The following is a 14159-nucleotide window of genomic DNA, read 5'->3' on the forward strand; positions in this document are numbered from 1 at the left end:
GTTGAATATATATATAACCAGGAGACTGAGAGTCTCCTCAGTTTATGGCACTGACTGTGGGCTGACGGCTTAAATAAATAAATATACATAACCATTAGATTCAGATTCTCCTCAGTTCAGGGCACTGACTCGGTGTTGTCTGGTTAAATATATAGAACCAGGAGAATTACAGTCTCCTCGGGTTCGAGCACTGACTTTCTGCTGGCTGGTTTAATACAGAAATATAACTAGAAGATTTAGAGTCTCCTCAGTTAAAGGCATTAACTCTGTGCTGTCTGTTTAAATATATATGACCAGGAGATTTAGAGTCTCCTCAGTTAAGGGCACTGACTCTGTGCCCGCTGTTTTAATATATACATATATAACCACGATATTTAGGGTTTCCCCAGTTTTGTGCACCGACTCTCAACTCTACATTTTCATAAATATATATAACCAGGGAATTTAGAGTCTCCTCAGTTTAGGGCACTGACTCTGTTGGCTGGTTAAGTATATATGACCTGGAGATTCAGAGCCTCGTCATTGAATGGGACTGAGTTTCTGCTGGCTTGTGGAATAAATATATATATAACCAGCTGATTCAGATTCTCCTCAGTTTCGGGCATTGACTCTGTGCTGGGTGGTTAAATAAACATATATACACAGAAGATTTAGGGTCTCCTCATGTTTAGGTGACTGAATCTGTGCTGGTTGATTAAATGAATATATGTAACCAGGAGATGTAGAGTCTGCTCATTATAGGGCACTATATCTGTGCTGGCTGGTTAAATACATGTTTACAACCAGGGGATTTAGTGTCTCCTCAGTTTAGTGCACTGACTCTATGCTGTTCGTTTAAATATATAGAACGAGGATATTTAGAGTCTCCTCAGTGTAGGGACTGACTCTGTGCTGGATGGTTTAATAAATATATGTAAAACCAGGAGATTTAGAGTCTGTCCACTTTAGGGCACTGACTCTGTGCTGGCTGGTTAAATATATATCACCAAAGATTTGGAGTCTGCTCATTATAGGGCACTGAGACTGTGCTGGCTAGTTAAGTAAATACATATAAACAGGAGATTTCGAGTCTTCTCAGGTTCGGGTAATCTCTCAGGTCTGGCTATTTAAATAAATAAATATATCCAGGAGATTCAGAGTCTCCTCAGTTTAGGGCACAGACTCGGTGCTGGCTGGTTGAATATATATATAACCAGGAGACTGAGAGTCTCCTCAGTTTATGGCACTGACTGTGGGCTGACGGCTTAAATAAATATATATAACTAGCAGATTTACAGTCTCCTCAGTTTAGGGTTCAGACGATGTGCTGGATGATTAATACATATATATAGCCAGGAGATTTCGAGTCTCCTCAGTTTAGGGCACTGCCTCTTTGCTGTCTGTTTAAATATATATATCCAGGATATTTAGAGTCTCCTCAGTTTGGAGCACTGACTCTGGGCGGCTGGGTCAATATAAATAACCAGGAGATGTAGAGAATCCTCACTTTAAGTCACTGACTCTGCGCTGGCTGGTTAAATATATGCAAGTAACCAGGAGATTTAAATTCTGTTCAATTTAGGGCACTGACTCTGTGCTGGCTGGTTAAATGTATATAGCCAGGAGGTTAGAGTCTCCTCAGTTTGCGATACTGACTCTGGGCTGGTTGGTTATATAAATATATATAAGCGGGTGATTGACACTCTCCTCAGTTAAGGGCACTAACTCAGTGCTCCCTGTTTAATATATATTACCGGGACATTCGGAGTCTCCACAGTTTTGGCCACTGATGCTGGGCTGGCAGATTAAATAAATTTGTATACCTAGGAGATTCAGAGTCTCCACTGTTTAGGGCTGTGACTATGTGCTGGATGGATACATACATATCAGTAACCAGGTGATTTAGAGTCTCCTCAATTGAGGGCACTGACTCTGTGCTAGCTGGTTAAATAAACATACATAACCAGGAGATTTAAAGTGTACTCAGTTTAGGGCACTCACTCTGTTCATGTCTGGTTAAATATATATATAACCAGGAGATTTAAAATCTCCTCAGCGAAGGGCACTGATTGGGGACTGGCTGGTCAAATAAATATATGCGAGCAGGAGATTGAGAGTCTCCTCAGTCAAGGGCACTGACTCTGTGCTGTCTGTATAAGTATATATAATCAGGAAATTTAGAGTCTCCACAGTTTAGAGCACTGATTCTGTGCTGACTGGATAAATAAATATAACCAGGAGATTTAGAGTCTGCTCATTTTAGGGCACTGATTCTATGCTGGCAGATTAAATAAATATATATAACTAGGGGATTTAGAGTCTGTTCATTCTAGGGCTGAGATAATGTTCTCATTGGATAAATATAAACCAGGAGATTTACATTCTCCTCAGTTCAGGACACTGAATCTGTGCTGGCTGGTTAAATATCTATATTTAGGGCACAGAGTCAATGCCCTAAGCTGAGGAAACTCTAAATCACCTGGTTATATCTGTATTTATCCATCCAGAACATAGTCACATCCCTGAACTGTGAAGACTCCAAATCTCCTAGTTATATGCATTTATTTAAAGCGCCAGCTCACAGGCAGTGCCCTAAACGGAGAAGACTCCAAGTTTCCTGGTAATATATATCTAAACAGACAGCACAGAGTCAGTGCCCTTAACTGGGGAGAGTCTCAATCCCCTGCTTGTATATATTTGTTTAACCAGCCAACCCAGAGTTAGTGCTCTAAACTGTGGAGACTCAAAATCTCCTGATTATGTATATTTATTTAACCAGTCAGCCCATGGTCATTGCCCTTAGCTAAGGAGACTCTAAATCTGCTGGTTTAGAGCACTGACTGTAGGCTGGCAGGTTAAGATTTAGAGTCTCTGCAGTTGAAGGGTCATTCTATGTGCTGGATGGATAAATACATATTAATAACCAGGAGATTTAGAGTCTCCTCAGTTTAGGGCACTGACTGTGTGGTGGCTGGTTAAATAAATGGATACATCCAGGAGATTTGGGGTCTGCCCATGTTGGGGCACTGATTCTATGCTGGCTGATTAAATAAATATACATAACCAGGAGATTTAGAGCGTGCTCATTCTTGGGCATGGATTCTCTGCTGGATGGTAAAATAAACATATATAACTAGGAGATTTAGAGTCTCCTCTGTTTGGGGCACTGACTTTTTGCTGGCTATTTAAATAAGTATATATAAACAGGAGATTCAGAATATCCTCAGTCTCGGGCACTGACTCTGAGCTGGACAGTTTAATAAATATATATAAAACCAGGAGATTTAGAGTCTATTCTGTTTAGAGCACTGACTCTGTGCTGGCTGGTTAAATATATATCACCAAAGATTTGGAGTCTGCTCATTATGGGGCACTGAGTCTGTGCTGGCTAGTTAAATAAATGTATATAAGCAGGAGATTTAGAATCTCCTCAGGTTAGGGCATTGACATTCTGCTGGCTGGTTAAATAAATATATATATAACCAATAGATTCAGATTCTCCTCAGTTTAGGGCACTGACTTTCTGCTGAATGGTTAAATACAGAAATATGACCAGGAGATCTAGAGTCTTATCTGTTAAGGGCATTAACTCTGGGCTGGCTGGTTAAATATATATTACCTGGAGATTTAGAGTCTCCTCAGTTTTGGGCACTGGCTTTCTCCTGGTTATATATATGTATTTATTCATTCATCACATAGTCTTAGCCCTAAACTGAGATGACTCTAAATCTCCTGGTTATATCTCTTTATTTAACCCGCCAGCCTCAGTCAGTGCCCGAAACTAAGGAGACTCTAAATATCCTGGTTATATGTTTTTACTTAACCAGCCAGCCCAGAATCAATGCCCTACAATAAGCAGCCTCTAAATCTCCTGGTTACGTATATTTATTTAGTCAGCCAGCACAGAGTCAGTGCCCCAAAATGAGGAGACTCTAAATCTCCTGGTTGTATATATTTAACCAGCCACCACACAGTCAGTGCCCTCACCTGAGGAGACACGAAATCTCCTGATTACATATTTATTTAACCAGGCAGCATAGAGTCAGTGCCCTCAACTGAGGAGACTCTGAATCTCCTGGTTGTATATATTTAAACGGCAGCACAGAGTCAATGCCCTTAACTGAGAAGATTCTAAATCTCCTGATTATATTTAATTAACCAGCTCGTTATATATATTAAACAAGCAGAACAGAGTCAGGGGCCATTACTGAGTCGAGTCTAAATCTTCTGGTTATGTATATTTAAATACACAGCACAGAGTCAGTGCCCTAAACTGTGGAGAATTTAAATCTCTTGGATATACATGTTTATTTAACCATACAGCACAGAGTCTGTGCCATAGACTGAGGAGAATCTGAATCTCGTGGTTATATATATTTAAACAAACAGGACCAAGTCGGTGCCCTGGACTGAATAGACTCTAAATGTCCTGGTTATATATATTTATTTAACTAGCCAGCAAAAAGTCAGTGCCCAAAATTGAGAAGGCTCTAAATTTCCTGTTTATATATAATTAAACAGCCGACACAGAGTCAGTGCGCAAAACTGAGGAGACTCTAAATCTCCTGGTTATATAATTAATTAATCCCGCCAGCCCAGAGTCAGTGCTCCAAATAGAGGAGACTCTAAATATCCTGGTTATATATTTTATTAAACCCGCCAGCCAACAGTCAGTGCCCTAACCTGCAGAGACTCTAAATTTCCTGGTTAAATATATTTAAACCGACAGCATAGGGTCAGTGCCCTTAACAGAGGAGACTTTAAATCTCCTGGTAGTTATACATATTTATAAATTCAGCACATAGTCTGAGCCCTGAACTGAGGTGACTCTAAATATCCTTATTATATATATTTATTTAACCCGCCAGCCTCAGTCAGTGCACGAAACTAAGGAGACTCTAAATATCCTGGTTATATGTTTTTTTCTGAACCAGCCAGCCCAAAGTCAGTGCTCTACAATGAGCAGACTCTAAATCTCCTGGTTACGTATATTTATTTCGTCAGTCAGCACAGAATCAGTGCCACAAAATGAGGAGACTCTAAATCTCCTGGTTATATTTAATTAACCAGCTTGTTATATATATATTAAACAGACAGAACAGAGTCGGTGCCCCTAACTGAGTCGAGTCTAAATCTCCTGGTTATGTTTATTTAAATACACAGCAAAGAGTCAGTGCCCTAGAATGAGCAGACTCTAAATCTCCTGATGATATATATTTATTTAACCAGCCAGCACAATGTCGGCGCCCTAAACTGTGGAGATTTTAAATCTCCTCGATATGGATGTTTACTTAACTATCCAGCACAGAGTCAGTGCCCTTGACCGCGGAGACACTAAAAGTCCTGGTTACATATATCTATTTAACCAGGGTGTAGAGTTGCTCGCTGAGCTGTAGGTTTGATATCCAGACGTTTCATTACCTGGCTAGGTAACATCATCAGTGGCGACCTCCAAGTGAAGTGAAGCTGTTGTCTCCTGCTTGCTATTTATATCTTTCTCCTGGATGGGGTTTCTGGGGTTTGTGGTGATGCCATTTCCTGTTCGTTTTCTGAGGGGCTGATAGATAGCATCTAGATCTATGTGTTTGTTTATGGCATTTGTGGTTGGAGTGCCAGGCCACTAGGAGTTCTCTGGCATGTCTTTGCTTAGCCTGTCCCAGGAGAGATGTGTTGTCCCAGGATAGATGTGTTGTCCCAGTCGAAATGGTATTTTTTTTCATCCGTGTGTATGGCTACAAGGCAGAGAGGGTCGTGTATTTTTGTGGCTAGCTGGTGTTCGTGTATCCTGGTGGCTAACTTTCTTCCTGTTTGTCCAACTTAGTGTTTGTGGCAGTCCTTGCATGGGATTTTGTAGACGACGTTGGTTTTGTCCATGGGTTGTACTGGGTCTTTTAAGTTTGTTAGTTTTTGTTTGAGAGTATTGTTGGGATTGTGTGCTACTAGGATTCCGAGGAGTCTTAGTAGTCTGGCTGTCATTTATTTAACCAGGCAGTACAGAGTCAGTGCCCTAAACTGAGGAGACTCTGAATCTCCTTGTCATATATATATATATATTTAACCAGACAGCATATAGTCAGTGCACTAAACTAAGGAGACTCTGAATCTCCAGGTTGTATATATTTAAACAGCAGCTGAGAGTCAATGCCCTGAACTGAGGAGACTCTAAATCTCCTGTTTTATATATATATATATATATATATATATATATATATATATATATATGTGTGTGTGTATTTATCTATACAGCACATAGTCTGAGCCCTGAACTGAGGAAACTGTAAATCTACTAGATATATAAATGTATTTAACCAGCCGGCACAGAGTCAGTATCCTAATCTGAGGAGTCTATAAATATTCTGGCTATATATATTTAACCAGACATCACAGAGTCATTGCCCTATAATGATGAGAGTCTAAATCTCGTGGTTACATATAACCAGCCAACACAGAGTCAGTGCCCTAAAATGAGCAGACTCTGAGTGCCCGGGTTACATATATTTATTTAACTCACCAGCAGAACGTCAGTGCTGTAAACTGCGAAGACAATAAATCTCCTGGTTATATATATTAAACCAGCCAACACACAGTCAATGCCCTAAACTGAGGAGACTCTAAATCTCCTGGTTATGTCTAATTATTTAACCACGCAGCACAGTGTCAGTGCTCTGGACTGAGGAGAATCTGAATCTCGTGGTTTTACATATTTATTTAACAAGCCAGTAGAAAGTCAGTGCCCGAAACTGAGGAGATTCTAAATCTCCTAGTTATATCTCTTTTTAAACCAGTCAGCACAGGGTCAGTGCCCGTAACTGAGGAGACTTCAAATCTCCTGGTAATTTATACGTATTTATAAATTCAGCACATAGTCTGAGCCCTAAATTGAGGTGGCTCTAAATCTCTAGGTTATATATATTTATTTAACCCACCAGCCTTAGTCAGTGCCCGAAACTAAGGAGACTCTAAATTTCCTGGTTATATGTTTTTATTTAACCAGTCAGCCAAGAGTCAGTGCCTTACAAATGAGCAGACTCTAAATCTTCTGGTTGTGTATATTTATTTAGTCAGTCAGCACAGAATCAGTGCCACAAAATGAGGAGACTCTAAATCTCCAGATTATATTTAATTAACCAGGTCGTTATATATATTAAATAGACAGAACAGAGTCAGGGGCCATAACTGAGTCGAGTCTAAATCTCCTGGTTATGCATATTTAAATACACAGCACAGAGTCAGTGCCCCAGAATGAGCAGACTCTAAATCCCCTGGTTATATATATGTAAACAGACAGCACAGAGTCAGTGCCCTTGACTGAGGAGACACTAAAAGTCCTGGTTACATATATCTATTTAACCAGGGTGTAGGTTTGCTCGCTGAGCTGTAGGTTTGATATCCAGACGTTTCATTACCTGGCTAGGTAACATCATCAGTGGCGACCTCCAAGTGAAGCAAAGCTGTTGTCTCCTGCTTTCTATTTATATCTTTCTCCTGATTGGATTCCTGGGGTTTGTGATGATGTCATTTCCTGTTCGTTTTCTGAGGGGTTGATAGATGGTATCTACATCTATGTGTTTGTTTATGGCATTGTGGTTGGAGTGCCAGGCCTCTAGGAATTCACTGGCATGTCTTTGCTTAGCCTGTCCCAGGATAGATGTGTTTTCCCAGTCGAAATGGTGGCTTTTTATCATCCATATCGTGGTCTACGAGGGAGAGAGGGTCGTGTCTTTTTGTGGCTAGCTGGTGTTCGTGTATCCTGGTGGCTAACTTTCTTCCTGTTTGTCCAACATAGTGTATTTGGCAATCCTTGCATTGGATTTTCTGGACGACGTTGGTTTTGCCCAAGTTGCTATTCAGGAATTAAATAATCTGTCAGCCAGTTAGGTTTTCCAATAGAGCTACGTTATTCCAATATTTCTTTATTTTGTTTGTATTTTATCGATAGTGTGGATTAAAGTGTGTTTTGTTTCAAGCCTGGCAGTTTGAACAATTGAATTACAATGCATTACACTTACCTTTAGAAAATAAAAAAAAAATGACATGTACCGAACAGAGGAGGAGACACAGACACATTGATCATTATTATCTCGGACAGGAGCTATTCAGGAATGACATTCCTTAGACCGGGCAATATTGGAGAATGCACAATCCAGAGAGACTAACAAAGGTCACTAACAGAGTGGGGGCTGGAGAGTCAGGAACAGAATAACAGGGATAGTCCGCTCTGTTCACTCACCCTTCACCCCTCAGTGAATCCAGTGCCGGGAATGACTGCTATTACTCAGACTGACAGAATGTGATCAGATGCACACACTGTCCTTCCACATCATCAATATCGCACAGCTCCCACCCTGTCTCAGCTCATCTGCCCCTCTGTCATCTTCAATATTTTAATCGAGGCTGCATTAAGCGCCATGCTTTGAGCTGAGCTGTCCTAACTTCTGTACTCTCCCTCAAAACGGCTCGAGTCCCCCCGATCCCTCGCGGGTGTAAGATACCCCATGACACCTGACCCAATGAATGAGGTTCAACGCTCTCCACTCCTCTTCGGTTTCTCGGCTTCTGGTTTGGGACATGGAGGTTCCATCTGTGGTCCCAATATGACCTGACCTGCCAAACATTTCTGAGCCAATACTGATGTCAGCAACTGCTTATGAATTGGGTCCTGAAGTACTTGGGGATAGGCTGCACTTATTGTGTCGCATATAGACCTAAGCATCAAACTTTCCAAGGGATGTGTGAACGTTGCACAGCTTTAAAAGAATTGTGACAGGAATATGGATATTAGCTATTTTGATAGCTTGGAGAAGCTGGGCATTTCTGTTTCATTTGGAAGTGATTTTATTGAATAGATGTTCCCAAAATTGTGGGTCAGCTGGCCCAATAAAATGGAGTAAAACTAACCCCCTCCCAGACAGGAGGAAGGCAAACGGACACTCAGGTTATTGTCAAAAGTGCAAATGGCAGAATAAGATAATTCCAAAAAAAAAGCAAGTAATACTTTGTGAAGAGCTAAAATGGTCCGTCTGAGCCTGGGTTGGAACTAGATTGTACCAGAACGGTATTGGATCAGCAACTGGGAAAAGCAAATCCATGCCACGGCAGGAGGGTGACAATGAGGGGACCTGAATTTCTCCAACACAGAGATGGGACGGACATGGTACAATGACAGGTCAACTACATTCCTACAAGTAATCTAGGATGATAGGAATTATTTGAGACATGGGTAATGACAGCCCATGGTAGAGCTACGGTAGAGGGCTCGCGAATGTCAGCGATTCATACAATAAATGGTCATGACTGACATCACGGAGACAATGTGATACACATTCCCTCAACACCAAGCTGCTGGACAAAAGTCCCACACAAATGAGAAAGCAAATTTCGATGTTAGCGGGGCATTAAGGAAGAGGAAGTAAAGGTAGATGCAGCAAACAAAATCACATCCATCCACTAGAAAGCAATGTAATCTCTTTATGTGAAGGCAGCATTATTACAACAGCAGGCTGCCTCTCTGTTCATAAAGTGGCGACAATTTTGGGTTTTCTAATGAGACAGCGGCGACACATCCTTAACGTTATATGAAGTTCCTATTTGCATTGGTGAGAGCTCCATGATGTACAGTGAATGAATTAGTAAAGGGGCAGTGTCCCCCGCTCTGGGCCGCTGGCCGTGGCTTCAAGTTCTGTCTTTTCCATAGTTGCAGTGTTACATCTCTGAGCAGATTGATTAAAAACTGTCTCCAGAGAGTTGACAAATTGGAGGAATGCATCTAACAACAATGAACACAGTTTCCAATGATGATTCTTCCCTCGATGAGGTCAACCCTGACCTGTCACAATCCAATTTCAGTGAGAAACATTTTCTACCAACTGGGAATGAAAAAGCTGTCATCATCAGAGCTGCAACACCAATCTCCCAGTGGAGATCACACAGAATATAATGGAAACACGCAGAGAATGTAACACATCAGAGTTTAATGCTTACATTTTTATGTGCAAGAATAAAGGATTACCACTCTGCATTGAAAATGCATTGGCCAATTGACTTAGCCAAGAAAATTTTCTACATGGTTTTTGCCATCATTGGTGTTCCTGGTAAATGCTTCTAATTATTTACAATTCGTGGATGAGATCTCCCCTGTTTTTCCTTGTTAATTAAGAGATTTGCATTCTCGTGTAAAATTCAGTGTTATCCCAATCCGTTGTTGCAATATCACACAGTTACATTTTATATTTTATTGTCGTTTTATTGCTTTACTCCATGATTACCCTTAGTCAAATGTTATGAACTCCTGAGGCACACCTTAGACTGAAGGTTACTTTCAGGGAAGGAGTTATTGGAAATGTCAGCAAGTATAGAACTGCAATGGATCTTGGTCACTCAGTGCAGTGGATCTCATAAACCCCATGTTCTCACATTCCTGCGTGTATCTGTGTTTGTGCAGTTGTATTGATAGCAGCACATTTCCTCCTTCCTACTTTAGGGAGCACTACAGTAAAAAGGGTTTGAGCTGGTTAATCTCCTTTAAACAGTATGGGTTTCAGATTCTGTTAGCTCTGAATGTTGAATGTTCAGAATCCGCTGTCGGCTTGGGTAACTGTTGAGGAGCACGGATTGACCTTTCCAATTATGGGAATGATGACGATTTGAGGAATAATTTTCTCCTTAAAGAATCATGCAGCACAGAAATGGCCCCTTTGTCAACTCCTCCATCCTGACCAGATATCGCAAATTAACCTCGTCCCATTTGCCAACATTTGGCCAATATCCCTCTAAATCCTTCCTGTTCATATATCCATGCCTTTTAAATGTTTTAATTTTCCCCACCATCACCACTGCCTCTCGCAACTTATTCCATCCATGTCTCAGTTCAAAGCTGTAATCTGCAGTGGGGTCTGCTGTTTGTGGATGGAGTGTGTCCCTATGAGGACAGACAAGTGCAAAGGTCAGGTGTCCACTCTTGTACTCCAAAATGCAGGATCTGTTTAGAATTAATAATAAATACCCAGTTCACTCGAACTTGTTAAACATTAGATTTTTCATGACATTCTTCATTCCGTTTCCGTGTCCCAACTGCAAATAGTTTCTGTTTTGAATGAGTACAGAGCTGCACACTGAGGGTGACTTTCCTTTCTGACTGTGGCTATCAACTCGACTGTAAAGTATCCAACAAACCCGAGCATTCCTTAAACCCAGCGGGACCATGACCCATTCTCACTGAGAGCAGCAAATCTTTTTCTGTCAAATGACCCTCGACGATTACCTCTGGCTTCCCCCCGAATGTTCAGGTTGGATAATATTTATTAGATTCCAGTTCTCCGCCATTCTGATTGGAATTGCTCCCTCACCCCATAATCCGTCTCTTATCCTGGGTGTTCCTGCTTCACCTCTGATTCTGGAACATTTGGCAGCTGTTGTAACCGCTTATCCTTCTGTCGCTGTCTGCTGGATAAACTGGAGGGTTTTTAAATCTCTCTTTCCTAAAACACAGTTCATATCTTCACCTGGCTAATCCCAGGCTGTTCCTTTACCTTCCCCCACTTTGACAGTGATCCTGGATTTATTTTTCGGTAATGAAGCTGGCCTGACTTCTCAGTGAGGAAGCATTTTGCAGGCAGTAATCATAACTCAAGATTAACAAAAAAGACAAGGATGAGGGGAAAATCAAAGTTCTCAACAGTGGGAAAAAGTTCAAGTGTGATTAGACCGAGAGCAGAAACTTTTCAGTAAATCCATGTCAGAGCAGTGGGATGTATTGAAGACGGAAACAGGGAAATTACAGAGCCACGTGTTCAATGAAAGATAAAAGGTGGTATTCGGAAATGCTGTGAACTCTGCATACCAGGGGATTTCCAGGATAACTTCACAGGTAATGCAAAAATTGCTGGAAAATGGCATTCAATCCATGAATGTGAGCTGATGCACTTGGCGGGACACAAAACACAAGGGTGACATTATGAATAATAGAAACCTGGGAAACACTGAGTATCAAAGGGATCTTGGTGCACATGAAGATCTTAAAGTCGTAGGACATGTCAATGAAATGGTTGAGAAGGTATTGGGATCTTTTGGCTTTTAAATGCGAGACATAGAGTTTAGGAGCAGGGACAATATGTTGGCACTGTATAAAATATTGGCTAGGCTACAGCTAGAATGTTAGAGTACTTTGATTGTCTGAAAGAAGGTGGAGTCTTTCCAGGAAGACTCCAAGGTAGTAAGGTTTTGGGCATGAAGGGAGATTGCATGGACTGGGATTGTTTTCCTTGGAGTAGGGGAGATTGATGGGGGGGGGGGGGGGGGGCATCATTCAAAAGTATATTGTTATAAGAGTCATAGACAGCACAGAAGGAAATATGTTTTCCCCTTTGTGGTCTGGTTTGAGTTTTCCACCGGATGTGTTGGGACAATGTGGAACTTACTTCCTGTAAGGGTAGTAGAAGCAGATCCCCGATAGCATAGAACTCTTTAAATAAGCACCTGTAATGTCAGGGTTATGGACCTAATGCTGGAAAACTGGATGAGAATTGTGAGGCAATTGTTTCATGGATTCTATCGGGCAAAGTGCATTTTTATTTTCTGTGCTGTAAGTCTCTATGTCTCCAAGCCGTCTCCAACTCTCAGCTGGACCATTGTCTTTTCAACCAATACTTCCCCCAGAGCCATTGACTCCCAACAATGATCCTGACTGCAATTATCCAAAACTCTGTTACTTTTCGGGGTATCCTTTTGCTATTGCAGCATCTCTGTCATTTCAGCAACTTTCCCAGTGATGCAGCATTCCATGCCAGTCCCTTTGAAATTGTAGCAAACCCGCCCCCCCCCCCCCCAACATTGATCAAGCCATCCTCAGGCATTTCGCACTGTTCAGCTATAGACACCATGCAATGTGTCTTGCCTCACAAGGTATTCCACAGGCTCTGCTGATAGGCATGGCTACTCTTCCATCATCTCTGTTGTTTACCGTTTTTTTTCTGAACCATGAGTTGATTTGATATAATTTATTATTATATTGTCACGTTTACCTCTGTATTGTGGGGGAAAAGAAAACTTGTTTTGCTTGCAGTGCAGCGAATATTCCATGGAAAGACACAAAGGCCATCGGGTGATTGAACAGAGTGAGGGATACAGAGGTACAGCAACAAGGAAGGTGCACAAGAAGCAAGATCAACTTGAGGTTGAAACTTTGAGAGGTCCATTCAGAATTCAAATAGCTATGGGGGTTAAGCTAGTCTTGAACATCTTGTTCTCTGTGTATCTCTGGACTGACGGAAGAGGTTGAAGGAAAGTTTAACCGGGGTGGGAGGTTCTTTAGTGGTGTTGGCTGGCTTTCTGTGGCAACTAGAAGTGTATACTCAGTCAATGGGTGGAAGGTTGGCTTGTGTATGATTTATTTGTGTTCACAACTTTTCGTAGTTACTTTCAATTTAGATACCTGTCCACAAGAAATTTTCTGGAACACTGAATTTCCAGTGTATGCCTGGACAGTTTATTTTACTAACGGTGCCCCGTGGAATGCGCCTGAGCTTCTGAACAACACCCAGTTTAACTTGACATTTTGCCTTTGTAAACGTCCTGTTCATTTTGAACTGAATGATGAACAGCATGTTATTAATTTTCAAAAGCTTGCAGGTATCCACATTGAAAGTAAAGAATCCAGTGTCAATTTACTACAGTTACCTTCTTGGATGCTGTGTGTAGATAACTGAAGAGAATTAGTGCAGCTTTGCTGGGGTTGGCAATGGTATCTTGTTACTGTTACCTCTATCTCCGTGCATCCACAATGTTGATTCAACTAACAGGATCTGCCTGTCATTCCCCATCATATTTACAGATGGTTGGGGTTCGCACTTGACCAGATTTACAATAATCTCAACTCCCTCATCTTTCATTGTGCTTGCACATGAAGCATTTACCTCCAATTGGAAATCACATTTTAACAGCATGGATTATCACTGCCTAGGATCATCATCCCTTTGTTGTTGAACCGCAACTACCTCAAACCGATCATAAAAAAAAATCCCCCCCCCCCCCCTTCCCCAATACACCTTTTCACTTTCATGACAATTGATTTAAATCTGCCCTGTTTTGATATTTCAGCAGTCTGATGATTTGTTTTCCTCCTCATAAATTAATGCAAGGACTCACTGAAAAGAGTTACATTTTTTGTGATGACTGGATGATGT

This window comes from Chiloscyllium plagiosum, unplaced genomic scaffold (genome assembly GCF_037043375.1).
Source record: "Chiloscyllium plagiosum isolate Xiang-an unplaced genomic scaffold, Cpla_swu_hap1 HiC_scaffold_31, whole genome shotgun sequence".
NCBI lineage: Eukaryota > Metazoa > Chordata > Chondrichthyes > Orectolobiformes > Hemiscylliidae > Chiloscyllium > Chiloscyllium plagiosum.